We start from the raw sequence: 13,850 nt of genomic DNA, 5'->3' as shown, positions 1-13,850 counted from the left end.
AATCCTGAGCTTTTTGTTTTCTGCAGGTGTCCACACCAAACTACACAAAAACAATTTTCTCTAATTGACTTTTTTATGCCTTTTCAACTTATTTGATGCGTTTCTCGTGCAAATGTGAAGCTGCATCTTTAAGTGTTTTTTTATAGTGGTTTTATACTAAAGAGCTTTGGAAAAAAAAAAAAAAAAAGTGTCTGCAGTTTTTTCTACATGTGTATTTTTTAATGCTCCACATACAAGACAAATGAAAAAAAAAAAAAAAGCACCAAACCTGCACAATTCAGCAGCGTCTTTAGAGGCACAGGGAGCGCAAATATGGTAATCACAGGTACGCAGTATGCAGTGATGAGCCGGAAACAGAGCAAGGGTTAAAATCAACTTTTATATATTGCATATGGATAATGAGTAAAGCTGACAACAGTTTTCCACACAGGGAAGCCAAACAAATACACAGGTAACACAATACTAAATGGTACAGCGAGAAGAGGCGGCTATGTGGCCACGGTATGGCCGGCTACGGGTCCTTGGACTAAATATGAACAAACGAAGTGTCACTTATACAATACCATAATTTCCCTCGGGATCAATAAAGTGTATCACAGCAGCGTTACAACAGCATTACTACATTATATTACAAACAGCATTACATAGAGTAATTACTAGACACAGATCCAGCACATGACTAAATACAATACGTAACAAACAAAGGTACACAAATCTCTGATCCTTTACATTAGTGCGCCGGCCCTAGGTCATAGCCATCTTTCACCCTTAGTGTAAGATGGTTGACGTCCTGCACAGTTGGTATCGGGGGGGAATGTCCGGGCGGCGCCTTAGCTGCTGGGTCCAGCCAAGGAAGAGTTGACAAAGGCTTCGGAAGTTCTTACACCCTGGTGCTGGGTGGCTGATACAGGCCCCTTGCCGGTCCCCCACCGCCGGGGTTGTCTCGTCGGGAGGCAAGGCAGAGGCGGCCACGGGTCTCGCCATACAAGCCACAGCATGGAGCGGGGCAGTGGCGGCCGCGGGTCTCGCAGTACAGCCCGCAGCTGCGGTATAGAGCGGGGCAGTGGCGGCCACGGGTCTCGCTGTACAGGCCGCAGTATGGAGCGGGGCAGTGGTGGCCGCGGGTCTCGCTGTACAGGCCGCAGTATGGAGCGGGGCAGTGGTGGCCGCGGGTCTCGCTGTACAGGCCGCAGTATGGAGCAGGGCAGTGGTGGCCACGGGTCTCGCTGTACAGGCCGCAGTATGGAGCAGGGCAGTGGTGGCCACGGGTCTCGCTGTACAGGCCGCAGTATGGAGCGGGGCAGTGGTGGCCACGGGTCTCGCTGTACAGGCCGCAGTATGGAGCGGGGCAGTGGTGGCCACGGGTCTCGCTGTACAGGCCGCAGTATGGAGCGGGGCAGTGGTGGCCGCGGGTCTCGCTGTACAGGACACAGTATGGAGCGGGGCAGTGGCGGCCGCGGGTCTCGCTGTACAGGACACAGTATGGAGTGGGGCAGTGGCGGCCGCGGGTCTCGCTGTACAGGACGCAACCGCGGTATGGAGCAGGGCAGGGGCGACCGCGGGTCTTGCTGGGCATCTTCCTCGCGCTGCTCGGCACCATCCACTCTCGAAAGTGCTGACTCACTCTTGCTCCTGGACGCCACTTAGACTCCTCCCTCCTGTCTCTCTCCCCACCTAGTCTCTCCTGCTGGTCTCCACCGCTCGTTTTACAGTTTCTCCACCCCCTTTCTTTGACCCGCCCCCACATTTTCTGGTCAACTGTCAGTCCTGGCCAGCAATTGTTCTCCCCGGCAACGTGCCCCCTGGGGACCCGGGTGACAGTCCTCCTAGTTGCAGCCCGGACACACAACGGGCCCCTTTTCCCCCTTCTCCCCTACACAGTTATCAGGTAGTTACATCCACTTTGCTTGGACAGTTAAATGCAGCAGAATTTCTGTGCAAAATAAAAAAGCAGCAGAAAATATGCAGCATTTACGCTACATGTGAATATGGCATGAATCTCTAAGCAAAGTGCATGTGATGTCATGAAAACTATGCCCTCGGAGCGTCTAAAGATGCTGCAGAACTATGCGGTTTTGGTGCATTTTTTCTCTATAGTTTGGAAGGTCGGCTCACTTAGCTGCTCCTTGAGGTAGACACAAGAACACTTTAGGTTAACCCCTTAATGTCCATTGACATGCATAGTCCGTCATAGTCCGGTGGAAACTTACCGCACCTGGATGGACTGTGCATGTCATACCTTTGAACGGTCACTGCGTTTAAACACGCAGTGACAGTTCAGTGCTAACAGCTGTGTATGACAGCTGACAGGCACGGGATGAGGTGTGGGGACCCTTGCAGTCAGTCCCCACACCCAGAGTGCTGTGATTGGTCAGGCAATCTGACTGACCGAACACAGCAGCGATCGAGCAGGAGAAATTTCAGCCTCTCCTGCCTGATCAGTGCAGGAGCTCAGTGCTGCAGTGGCTGAGCTTCCTGCACTGACAGCCAGGAGCAGCGCCCCCTCGCCCCGCCTGTTAACCCCCTGAGTGCTGCGATAGAGCGCAATCGCAGCATACAGGGGGAGAGGCAGAGGATAGGGGGCTCCCCGCGATGTAATCGCGGGGCCCGACCTGTGCCATGATGACCCGGAGGTTATCATGACAACCTTTGGGTCATTCAGCTACGGAAAGCTGCCAAGACCATGCTCGCAGTATGGTGTCAGCAGCTTTCTCCATAGGCATAATACATTCCAATGCTGGAGCATTGCAATGTATTATACCAGCAGTGAAAGTGAAAGTCCCATAAAAGAACAAGTAAAAAAATATTAATAAAAAAATCCCCTAAAAACACATTTTTATGTAAAAAAAAAATGAAACAAAAAATACACGTTTCGTATTGCCGGGTCCGTAAATATCCCATCTATAAAAGCGTCACCCTAGTTAACCCCTTCAGTGAATGCCGTAAAACAAAAAAAAAAACCCACAAAGTAGCAAATTATACTTTTTCTAAGCGGTATACCGCTTGGAAAAAGTGCAATAACACGCCATCCGAAAGACGGATATAATTAAACATGGTACTGCTGAAAACGTCATCTTGTCCCGCAAAAAACGAGCTGCGATACAGCTCCATCAGTGGAAAAATAAAAAAAGTTATAGCTCGCAGAATCAAGTGATGCAAAAATAATTATTTTTTCTATAAAAGTTTTTATTGTGTAAAAGACACCAAAACATAAAAAAACATAAATGAGGTATCGCTGTAATCGTAGTGACCCGAAGAATAAAGCTGCCATTCTAATTTTACCACACGCGGAATGAAGAAAAAAAAAAAAAAAAACCAAAAACACAATTCCTGAAATGCTAGTTTTTGTTCTTTTTGCCTCCACAAAAATGGGAATAGAAAACAATCAAAAAATGTTGTGTGCCCAAAAATGGTACCAATAAAAACGTCAGCTCGTCCCGCAAAAAAAACGAGCCCGCACATGACTGTTAGCCGGAATATGGAAAAATTATAGCTCTCAAAATACGGCGTTGCAAAAATTTCTTACAGAAAGATTCCCCCCAAAAAAGTGTATTTTAGTGTGCGACAGAAGCTAAACATGAAAAAAGGTTATAAATCTGGTATCGCTGTAATTGTACCGACCCGAGGAATAAAGTCACCATATCTCTAATACCGCATGAGGAACGACGTAAAAAATAAAACCAATTCTTCACCTTTTGTGGATTTGGGCATTCTGCCTCCAAATGATCGCAGTAAGGCGATCGCAGTGGTTTATCCCCACATATGGGGTATCAGCGTACTTAGGACAAATTGCACAACAACTTTTGGGGTCCTATTTCTCCTGTTACCCTGGTGAAAAAAAATGTGTGCAAAAAGATCATTTTTGTGGGAAAGAAAAAGTATGTGATTATTTTCACGGCTCTACGTTATAAACTTCTGTGAAGCACTTGGGAGTTCAAAGTGCTCACCGCACATCTAGATAAGCTCCTTGGGGGGGGGTCTAGTTTCCAAAATTGTGTCACTTGTGGGGGGTTTCCACAAGGCACATCAGGAGCTCTCCAAAAGTGACATGGCGTCCGATCTCAAATACCGCCAATTTTGCATTGAAAAAGTCAAACGGCCTTGCTTGCCTTCTGAGCTCTGCCATGCGCCCAGATAGTGGTTTACCTCCACATATTGGGTATCAGCGTACTCAGGACAATTTGTACAATAACTTTTGGGGTAAAGTTATCCTTGGGAAAATAAAAAATTGGGGGGTGAAAAGATCATTTTTGTGGAAAAAAAATATGATTTTTTAAATTTTACAGCTGTACGTTATAAATAGAGTTGAGCGAAACGGGTCGAAAAAAATTCAAAAGTCGCCAACTTTTGGCAAAGTCGGGTTTCATGAAACGAAACCCGACCCTAGGATGAGGTCGGCCACGAGGTCGGCGACTTACGCGCCAAAGTCGTGTTTCAAAAGTTTGTTTTGCGCTCTTCTTCAGCCAATCAGGATCCACGGACACTGTGGGCAACGTGATGACCTAGGCACGGGTCACCACCATCTTTCAGAAGGGCATGCAAGTGATTGGCTTGCTTTGGTGGGCGTCACAGGGGGTATAAAAGGGCGTGCATGCCGACCGCCATCTTACTTCTGCCGATCTTAGTATAGGGAGAGGTTGCTGCTGATTCTGTAGGGAGAGCGTTAGGCAGGGAAGAAGACAAAAAAACTGCTTCTACTGCTAGCGATTTGGCCTGCACAACACACAAGTCACTGTGTGTGCAGTGCAAGGGGAGGCTATATTGTGGTGTATCAGTGGTGTTGGTTGTTGGGCTGCCTTTTAAGGCTTCCTGACACGCTGGCATTGCTGTTTACCCACTGCTCCGCAAACTGCTTTTTTTAAAAGCAATCCAATCTCCCTTATCCTCTAGTCACTTTTGTCACAGCTGTGCCATCGAGCCTGTCACATAGCGCTCAGATATCAGTGGGCCTCACACAATCCACAAGTGTCCAGTGTCCAAAAGTGTGCGCAGAGATTCAAAATCTCCATTATCCTCTCGTCACTTTGGTCACAGGCAGCTGTGCCATCGAGCCTGTCACATAGCGCTCAGATATCAGTGGGCCTCACACAATCCAAAAGTGTCCACTGTCCACAAGTGTGTGCAGAAATTCTAAATCTCCCCTGTCCTATAGACACCTTGTTTTACATTACTATATAGTTTGTTGGATTTTGTCTACATTTCTACCAAAAATGAGGAAGGCTGGTGGAAGAGGCCGTGGAATTGGGCGGGGGTTGGCAGCTGGTAATGATGGTAGTGGCAAGAGCAAAATAGGACCGAATGCAGGAGGTGCTGACCCTGCGTCATCTTCTGGCTACATAAGGCCTCGAACGCTTAGTTTTCTAGGAGTTAGCAAACCGCTTTTAAAGGCAGAGCATCAGGAAAAAGTTTTGTCTTACATTGCTGACTCAGCCTCCAGCTCTATCACCTCCTCTTCTTCAGTTGTAAAAAGTAAAAGCACTGAGTCGTCATTGGAGGCTCATGTTCATGAACCACACCTTTCCTTGTGTCCTTCACCCCAACCAAGATTGAAGGATGACGCAGGCCATACTACTGATTACTCCATGGAGCTGTTTTCACATACCATGCCTGGATTATCAAGTCAAATGGTGAATTACCCAGGCCAAGATGAATCTGACATGGAGTGCACTGATGCACAGCCGCTGATGGATGATTCTGCCTGTACATTCACTCAGAGCACTACATTGTCCTCGCAGTGTACAGAGCCAGATTTTGACCCTGATGAGACTCAGGTGCCCCTTCCCGCACACTATACCACCATACACGGTGACACAGAGAAAGGTGCACATGACATAGAAGAGGAGGTGATTGATGACCCAGTTGTTGACCCAGATTGGCATCCATTGGGGGAAGAGGGTGCTGCTTCCAATAGCTCAGATGAGGAGCATCCACAGCAGACATCGACATCGCAACAGCTGTTATCTGGCAGGCCCGGAGCACTCCAAAGACAGGTTCCAAACATCAAAAGAGTTGCTGGACAGCTTGTCCAGAGGGTCAAAAGATCACAGCGTGCTAGGCCGCAAAATGTCTGCCAAAGTAGGAAGAGTGCAGTGTGGCACTTTTTTGAACAAAATCCTCATGATCAGGCCAAGGTTATCTGTAAGAAGTGCGCAAAGACCTTTAGCCGAGGGAAAAATCTGAAAAATTTGAATACCAGTTGCATGCTTAGACATTTAACCAGCATGCACTTGCAAGCGTGGACACAACACCAAACCTCAAGTGCCACATGTGCAACTGATCACAACGAAGGTAATCAGCAACGCTACATTGTTTCCCCCACTGTAAGCCCACCGGTTAGCACAGCAGCAAATGTTGAGGTGTCGTTGCAAGACCACAGCAGTCAGGGAATCCCACTGTTATATCAACGAAAGACTGATTCTAGGCCATCAGAAAGAACACCAACTCCATCACCATCATCAACCCTCTCTCAGTCCGCCCTGTCCACCGCTACTTCCACCATATGCAGCTCTCAAGTCCAGCTCACCCTCCCAGACACTATGAGTAGGTCAAGAAAGTACTCAGTCTCTCATCCGCGTACACTGGGTTTGAACGCCCACATTGCCAAACTAATCTCGTTTGAGATGATGCCCTTTCGGTTGGTGGAAAGCACAGCTTTCCGTGAACTCATGGCCTATGCAGTACCACGCTATGACCTACCCAGTCGCCACTTCTTCTCTCGCAAAGCCATCCCAGCCCTCCACCATCATGTGAAAGACCGCATTGTCCATGCACTCAAGCAGTCAGTGAGCGGAAAGGTGCACCTCACAACTGATGCATGGTCCAGTCGGCATGGCCAGGGCCGTTACGTGTCCATCACTGCGCACTGGGTTAATGTGGTGGATGCAGGGTCCACAGGGGACAGCGGTGGTGGGACAGTGCTGCCTAGCCCACGGTATAGGAAACAGTTGGCTGTAGGCGTTCGACCCTCCTCCTCCTCCTCCAGAAGCGAAAGCTCGTCCACAGAGCGCAGTCATACGAGCACTCCATCTGCAGCTGCCACTGTTGCACACGATGTGTCCCCCTATCGAGCAGCTAGTGGAAAGCATCAGCAGGCTGTGTTGCAGATGATGTGTTTGGGCGACAGACACACCGCCGAGGTGCTGGCCGAGTACTTGAAGCGACAAACTGAGTCATGGCTGGGCAGTGTACATCTTGAGGCAGGCAAGGTAGTTAGTGATAACGGCCGTAATTTTGTGGCAGCCATAGCCCTTTCAAAACTCAGCCACATACCTTGCTTGGCTCACACCTTGAACCTGGTGGTGCAGTGCTTCCTCAAAAATTATCCGGAGTTAACAGCCCTGCTCCAGAAGGTGCGAAGACTGTGCGCGCACATCCGCCGGTCGCCTGTACACTCCGTTCGTATGCAGAAGCTGCAGCGATTGCTCCACCTTCCCAACCACCGCCTCATTATCGACATTGCAACAAGGTGGAACTCCACCCTGCACATGGTGGAGCGGCTGTGCGAGCAGAGGCAGGCCATAATGCATTTGTGGGAGGATACACGGCCAGGCACTTTGAGAGCAGACATGGAGTTGACAGGCGTGCAGTGGTCGAAGCTGAAAGACCTTTGTAAAGTCCTTCAGTGTTTTGAGGAATGCACACGGCTGGTAAGCGCAGACGACGCCATCCTAAGCATGAGCATCCCACTTATGCGTCTGCTCATGCAAACTTTGACGCACCTTAAGGAGCAGGCGTCTGCAGCCAATTTTGATGAGGAGGAAGAGGAGGAGGGAATCCTTGATGACATTCAGCCATTGTCTGCTCAGGGGACGAGGTGGAGGAAGAAGAGGAGGAGGATGATGGGGATGATTACTTAGGGGAGGAGGATGCATCTCGTGGGGCAAGTGAAAATGTTGGCGTGGCAAGGTCTGGTACAGGGTTTGTGCGTGACTGGAGGGATGTGGATTTGCCAGAAAGTGCTCCTCCACCCAGCACTCGCAGTGCATCATTGACACCGGGAACATTGGCCCACATGTCAGATTATGCCTTGCGGATCCTAAAAAGGGACCCCCGCATTGCCAAAATGATGAACGATGACGACTACTGGTTGGCCAGCATCCTGGATCCACGCTATAAAGGCAAATTACAAAACATCATGCCACAGGAGAACCTTGACCTAATATTGGCTAATAAACAAGCAACTCTGGTAAATCGGTTGCTTGAGGCATTCCCAGCACACAGCAGCGGTGATGGTTCTCACACGAGCCGTACGGCCAGGGGCAGCTTGGCAGAGGTGTTCGTGGTGCACACAGCAGAAGTGGCGTTGGAGACAGGGGTTTCATGACAATGTTGTGGACTGATTTTTCAAGTACCGCTCACACAACTGGTAATACTGCAGCGATGGAAAGTGACAGGAGACAGCAGTTGTCAACTATGGTTACAAACTACTTTTCCTCCCATATCGATGTTCTCCCACACAGGTCATTCCCCTTTGACTATTGGGCCGCTAAACTGGACTCCTGGCCTGAATTGGCCCAATATGCCTTACAGGAGCTCGCTTGCCCAGCTGCAAGTGTGCTATCGGAAAGAGTCTTCAGTGCAGCTGGATCAATCCTGACAGAAAAAAGGACCCGTCTGTCAACCCAAAATGTGGATGATCTAACCTTCATTAAAATGAACCACGCATGGGTTTCCAAGGATTTTGTCCCACCTTCCCCTGATGACACATAGGGTGACAGAAAAATGGCTTGCTTTGGTCCACCTCTTCCTGGTACTTCACCTATTTCGCCTTTTGCATCAGCTGAATGTCCAACATCAAAACATATGCCACTTTCTAAAACTCCCTAACTGTGCTGCCTCCCCCCCCATGGCCGGGGTCACCACCTACCGCACGACACCGTGCGAGTGCCGTTGCCCTGGACAGGTGGGTAGGCCGACTCTTGGGCGCGGGCACTGGCACAGGGTCCCTCATAGTGCAATCAAGTGTCTCTGACGGTGGTGGTGCACACCCGCCGTCAGACACACCGCTGTACTATGAGGGGCCCAGTGCCAGTACCGACGCCCACGAGTGGGCCCCCCTTGCTTGGGCAGGGCCCCAGCATTTGCAATCTTTACCTCTCCCTGCTCCTCCGCTGTGTAATCTGGGCCGTCAAATCCATACTGTGCCTGACACCGTCTGAGCCTGCCTCCTGAGACATATATTTTGAATGTGTACGCTATCCATACATGTTATCCGGGGATACGGTACCCTTTCTAACCTTTGTGCAATCCATACTGTGCCTGACACCGTCTGAGCCTGCCTCCTGAGACATATATTTTGAATGTGTACGCTATCCTTACATGTTATCCAGGGATACGGTACCCTTTCTAACCTTTGTGCAATCACGTGCAATCCATACTGGGCCTGACACCGTCTGAGCCTGCCTCCTGAGACATATTTTGAATGTGTACGCTATCCATACATGTTATCCGGGGATACGGTACCCTTTCTAACCTTTGTGCAATCACGTGCAATCCATACTGGGCCTGACACCGTCTGAGCCTGCCTCCTGAGACATATTTTGAATGTGTACGCTATCCATACATGTTATCCAGGGATACGGTACCCTTTCTAACCTTTGTGCAATCACGTGCAATCCATACTGGGCCTGACACCGTCTGAGCCTGCCTCCTGAGACATATTTTGAATGTGTACGCTATCCATACATGTTATCCGGGGATACGGTACCCTTTCTAACCTTTGTGCAATCACGTGCAATCCATACTGGGCCTAACACCGTCTGAGCCTGCCTCCTGAGACATATATTTTGAATGTGTACGCTATCCATACATGTTATCCAGGGATACGGTACCCTTTCTAACCTTTGTGCAATCACGTGCAATCCATACTGGGCGTGAGAACGGCTGGCGAGCTGTTAAGCAAGCTACAGCACCTGTCCAGACAAGTACAGGGATTCCCTAGCGAGGAGACTTATTTGATTGTTTTCAATGTTGGGACAGCAATTTTTGGGGATCACTATACTCTGGAGAATGATAGATGGGGCCCACCATACACTGGAACATTCCAAAGGTGGACATCAGACACTGGAGCAGCATTTACAGGGCCCATTATACACTAGAGCATTAGAAATGGGGCCCATTATGTTTGGAGCATTATTTGGGCCCATAAGACAGTGGAGCTTCATCCATGGGGACCAACATATACTGTAGCATTATGTGGAGCTCATCATATACTGTTTCAAACATTATATGGGACCAATGATTCTGTATGGAGAAATAGATGGGCCTCGTCATGAGATGTAAAAAGTGAGGTATTTTTCATTGTACTATACCGCTATTTATCTGCCGTATCGGAGCATGATGAGTTGTGGTATGTGTTAAAGGGGCGCTCTTTCGCCCAGGGCACATGAAAACCTGGAGCCAGCCCTCCCCCCCACAACTTTAGCCAAATAACCCCCATTTTTCAGTGCGTAACTTGTATTATGAAGTTAATTAAGGTTGACAAGCTTAAGTAAGAAGAATTGATGCTTTTGGCATTCAAATGGGCACTGTAGGTGTGTTTCCTGTCCTCCTCTCACTGCCGACTTTTATTCCCCATTGACTTACATTGGGTTTCGGGACGACCCCGACTTTTCCCTATAATCGGACGATCTTGCTCGACCCGACTTTTGGAAAAGTCGGGTTTCACGAAACGAAACGCGACCCTAAAAAACCAAAAGTCGCTCAACTCTAGTTATAAACTTCTGTGAAGCCCTTGGGGGTTCAAAGTGCTCACCTCACATTTGGATAAGTTTCTTGGGGGATCTAGTTTTCAAAATGGGGTCACTTGTGGGGTTTCCACTGTTTAGGTACATCAGGGACTCTCCAAACGCGACGTGGCGTTCGCTCTCGATTTCAGCCAATTTGGCATTCAAAATCTCAAATGATGCTCCTTCCCTTCTGAGCACTGCCATGCGCCTCAAGATTGGCCTTCCTCCACACATGGGGTATCAGTGTACTCAGGAGAAATTGCACAACAAATATTGTGGTTCATTTTCTTCTGAAGCCCAAAAAAAAAAAAAAAAAAAAATTATATTGTTTCCAAATATAAATTTGGGAAAAAAAAAAAAAAGAAAAAAAAAAAAAAGTTAAATGTTCAATTTTTCCTTCCACATTGCTTCAATTCTTGTGAAGTACCTAAAGGGTTAATAAACTAATGTGGTTTTGAACACCGTGAGGGGTGCAGTTTTTAGAATGGTGTCACTTTTGGGTATTTTCTGACATATAGACCCCTCAAAGTGACTTCAAATGTGAGGTGGTCCTTAAAAAAAAAAAATGGTTTTGTAAATTTTGTTGTAAAAATGAGAAGTCGCTGGTCAACTTTTAACCCTTATAACTTCCTAACAAGAAAATAAATTTTGGTTCCAAATTTGTGCTGATGTAAAGTAGACATGTGGGAAATATTTATTAATTTTTTGTGACATATCTCTGATTTAAAAGCATAAAGATTAAAAGTTGCAAAATTTTAAAACTTTTCACCATATTTGTTTTTTTATATATAAACGCAAGTCATATTGAAGAAGTTTTACTACTAACATGAAGTACAATATGCCTCGTAAAAACGTTCTCAGAATCAGCGGGATCCATTGAAGCATTCCAGAGTTATAAGCACAAAGTGACAGTGGTCTGATTTCAAAATGAAGGACTGGTCTTTAATCTACAAAATGACTTGCTCGTTAAGGGGTTAGTCTCCGAGTGGTTTATTACTTCATAAACCATAAATCCCAAAATAGTAACAAAAACAGCCTTTCTGGCACAAATGAAAATAAAAAGTCCATACAAAGTCCTTCCCAGTATGTCTCCTGTCTTCTGGGACAAACACGCATGGCAGCTTCCTTCCTCCAAAACAACACAGACAGTAAAAAAGCAGTGGATGGACATTTAACTCCCTCCAACCACACCCTTGAGGTGGCGATATGGTGATTAGACGTCCCACCCATCTCTTATCTTATCAAGTTATGCTGGAGGGAAACGTATGGCTTTCTCATCTTGCAGGATAATAACCTTTGCAACACATATCTCTGCTCACATATGGTTCTAGTGACCCGGTCACAATAGGCTCTATCTGAATTAAACACATGAAGAGTGAAAAGTGGTTACATTTTCAAGCACACAAACAAAACTTTTCTACAGTACTTAAAAAAAATTAAAAACGTGAATTCACATCTGCACCAAAAATGTGTTAAATATGGGGAACTCGCATAAAAGATACATGGAAGACACGCAATAATCACAAAAAGATTGGAAATGTCTTCACCACAGAGAGCAATAGCGGAAAACAAGTAGTAGAAAAAAAAATGTAGCATTTATGAACACAGCCTCAGCATTACATTTTTATGGGTTTAATAGAGAAAAAAAATATCACACCATTTTTTTACTCCAATAATTTTTTTTTAAAAAAAGCCTTAAAAATTGTAGTATTTTTACATGTTTTCACTATTTTTTAGTAATTTTATGGGATAAAAAAAAAAAAAAAAAAAATCTTTTAGACCCCCTCTACTGTAGAATACGGAGTCATAGAAATACTCTGCTGTGCACAATGTATCAGTACAATCTGCCTGTGAAGTCAAAACTTCTCTCCATTACATCACCAGAGCCTGTCACTCATTACCTTTAGCTCCTGCCTGTAATGTTGAGGGAAGTGGGTTCAATTACAGGGGAGAGTCACAAAAAGAGCCACTTTTTGTAATTGCTTTAAATTACTTTTATCAGTTTTACAGGAACAAAAAAAGTCTGACTTTTCTTCAACTCAGTATACAAGAAACATAAAAATACATTGAAGTATACAACGTATCTCTAAGAACATATACAGAAGAATATGCTTCTAGGCTCACTGGCTGCAAGACAGGTCAACATTACCAAGTTCTCCTATGTTTATCATTGTGAGCAGTGACTCATAGATAAATCTTCTGCCTATTGCATTGCAGCGATGAGGCAATGACCCATCATAGTTCAAAGCAGAGTCTCTTTTAATGTTCAGCATACTCACAAAAATGCACAGCACACAATATCCTCTGGTTTGCAGCTGGGCACAGGACACTCTACCTCCGAGACCAGTTGCCGTGGACGAATGCACCACCATGTACGCTGAGAGGTACCAGGCCTTTTGGCTCCACTTGCCTGTGTTATTTCACACAGTTGGAACTCTGCAGAACCTTCTGCTCTGCACACTTGCAAGACCAAACTGACACACCCAACCCTCTGCTGCAGGGGGTTTTACAAGCAACCTGTGGCTGTAAGCCACATGGAGAACACGTTCGGGAAGGAAACGGACTGCCCCACTACTATCTTGTAGTATGCTTTAAAAACTAAAGCCCAGAGCAGATTTTCTTAAATCTGCCTTGGACAAATAGCTTGCCCAAGACCAACATTTACTTTTATTTTGCATTGCAATCACAGCTATGCCTGTGACTGCAATGCACTCCCACTGCCTCAATACACCTCTGTGCGCATCCTGGGGGGGGACTCGTAGCGACCCTCGCATATGATACCAGTCACTGCCTCACACTATGAACATTGAAATGTGAGTCCAGGGAGACCTCATCACAGGAGAAAAAGCAGTGAATCTATAATTGAGTTTATGCACTGAACAGACACAAGCGGCCCTGTCCCCCCGAGAAAAAGAGGAGCAACGGAGCGATGAAGACGTAGTAATGCGATGAAAATTTAGAAGCCTGGACAAAGCTCGTGGGGAGATATGGGAAAGACGTGGCAGGACAGTTCATCTGAATCATTTCTATACAGGTATGCAGTAGATATGAACAGAGCATATCAACTTCAAGAATCGACAGCTTACTTGCTATTTAAAGCAAACCTGTCAGCAGGATTTTGCT

At 46.7% G+C, this 13,850-nt stretch overlaps 1 long non-coding RNA gene across 2 annotated transcripts in view; it reads right to left on the bottom strand.

The window, feature by feature from the left end:
• Window positions 1-13,228, bottom strand: part of LOC141089428 (uncharacterized) — a 71,123-nt gene extending 57,895 nt beyond the window's left edge. Inside the window, exon 1 of one of the 2 annotated variants that reach the window (XR_012232282.1) lies at window positions 13,007-13,228. This is a non-coding gene — a long non-coding RNA (uncharacterized lncRNA). The remainder of the gene's footprint in view (window positions 1-13,006) is intronic. The other variant, XR_012232281.1, reaches the window with a different exon arrangement.
• Window positions 13,229-13,850: the final 622 nt, after the last annotated feature.

The sequence above is a fragment of the Dendrobates tinctorius genome, unplaced genomic scaffold, assembly GCF_039654945.1.
Source record: "Dendrobates tinctorius isolate UK_male_01 unplaced genomic scaffold, ASM3965494v1 ptg000046l, whole genome shotgun sequence".
Classification (NCBI taxonomy): Eukaryota; Metazoa; Chordata; class Amphibia; order Anura; family Dendrobatidae; genus Dendrobates; species Dendrobates tinctorius.
This window is presented reverse-complemented; position numbering and strand designations above follow the sequence as displayed.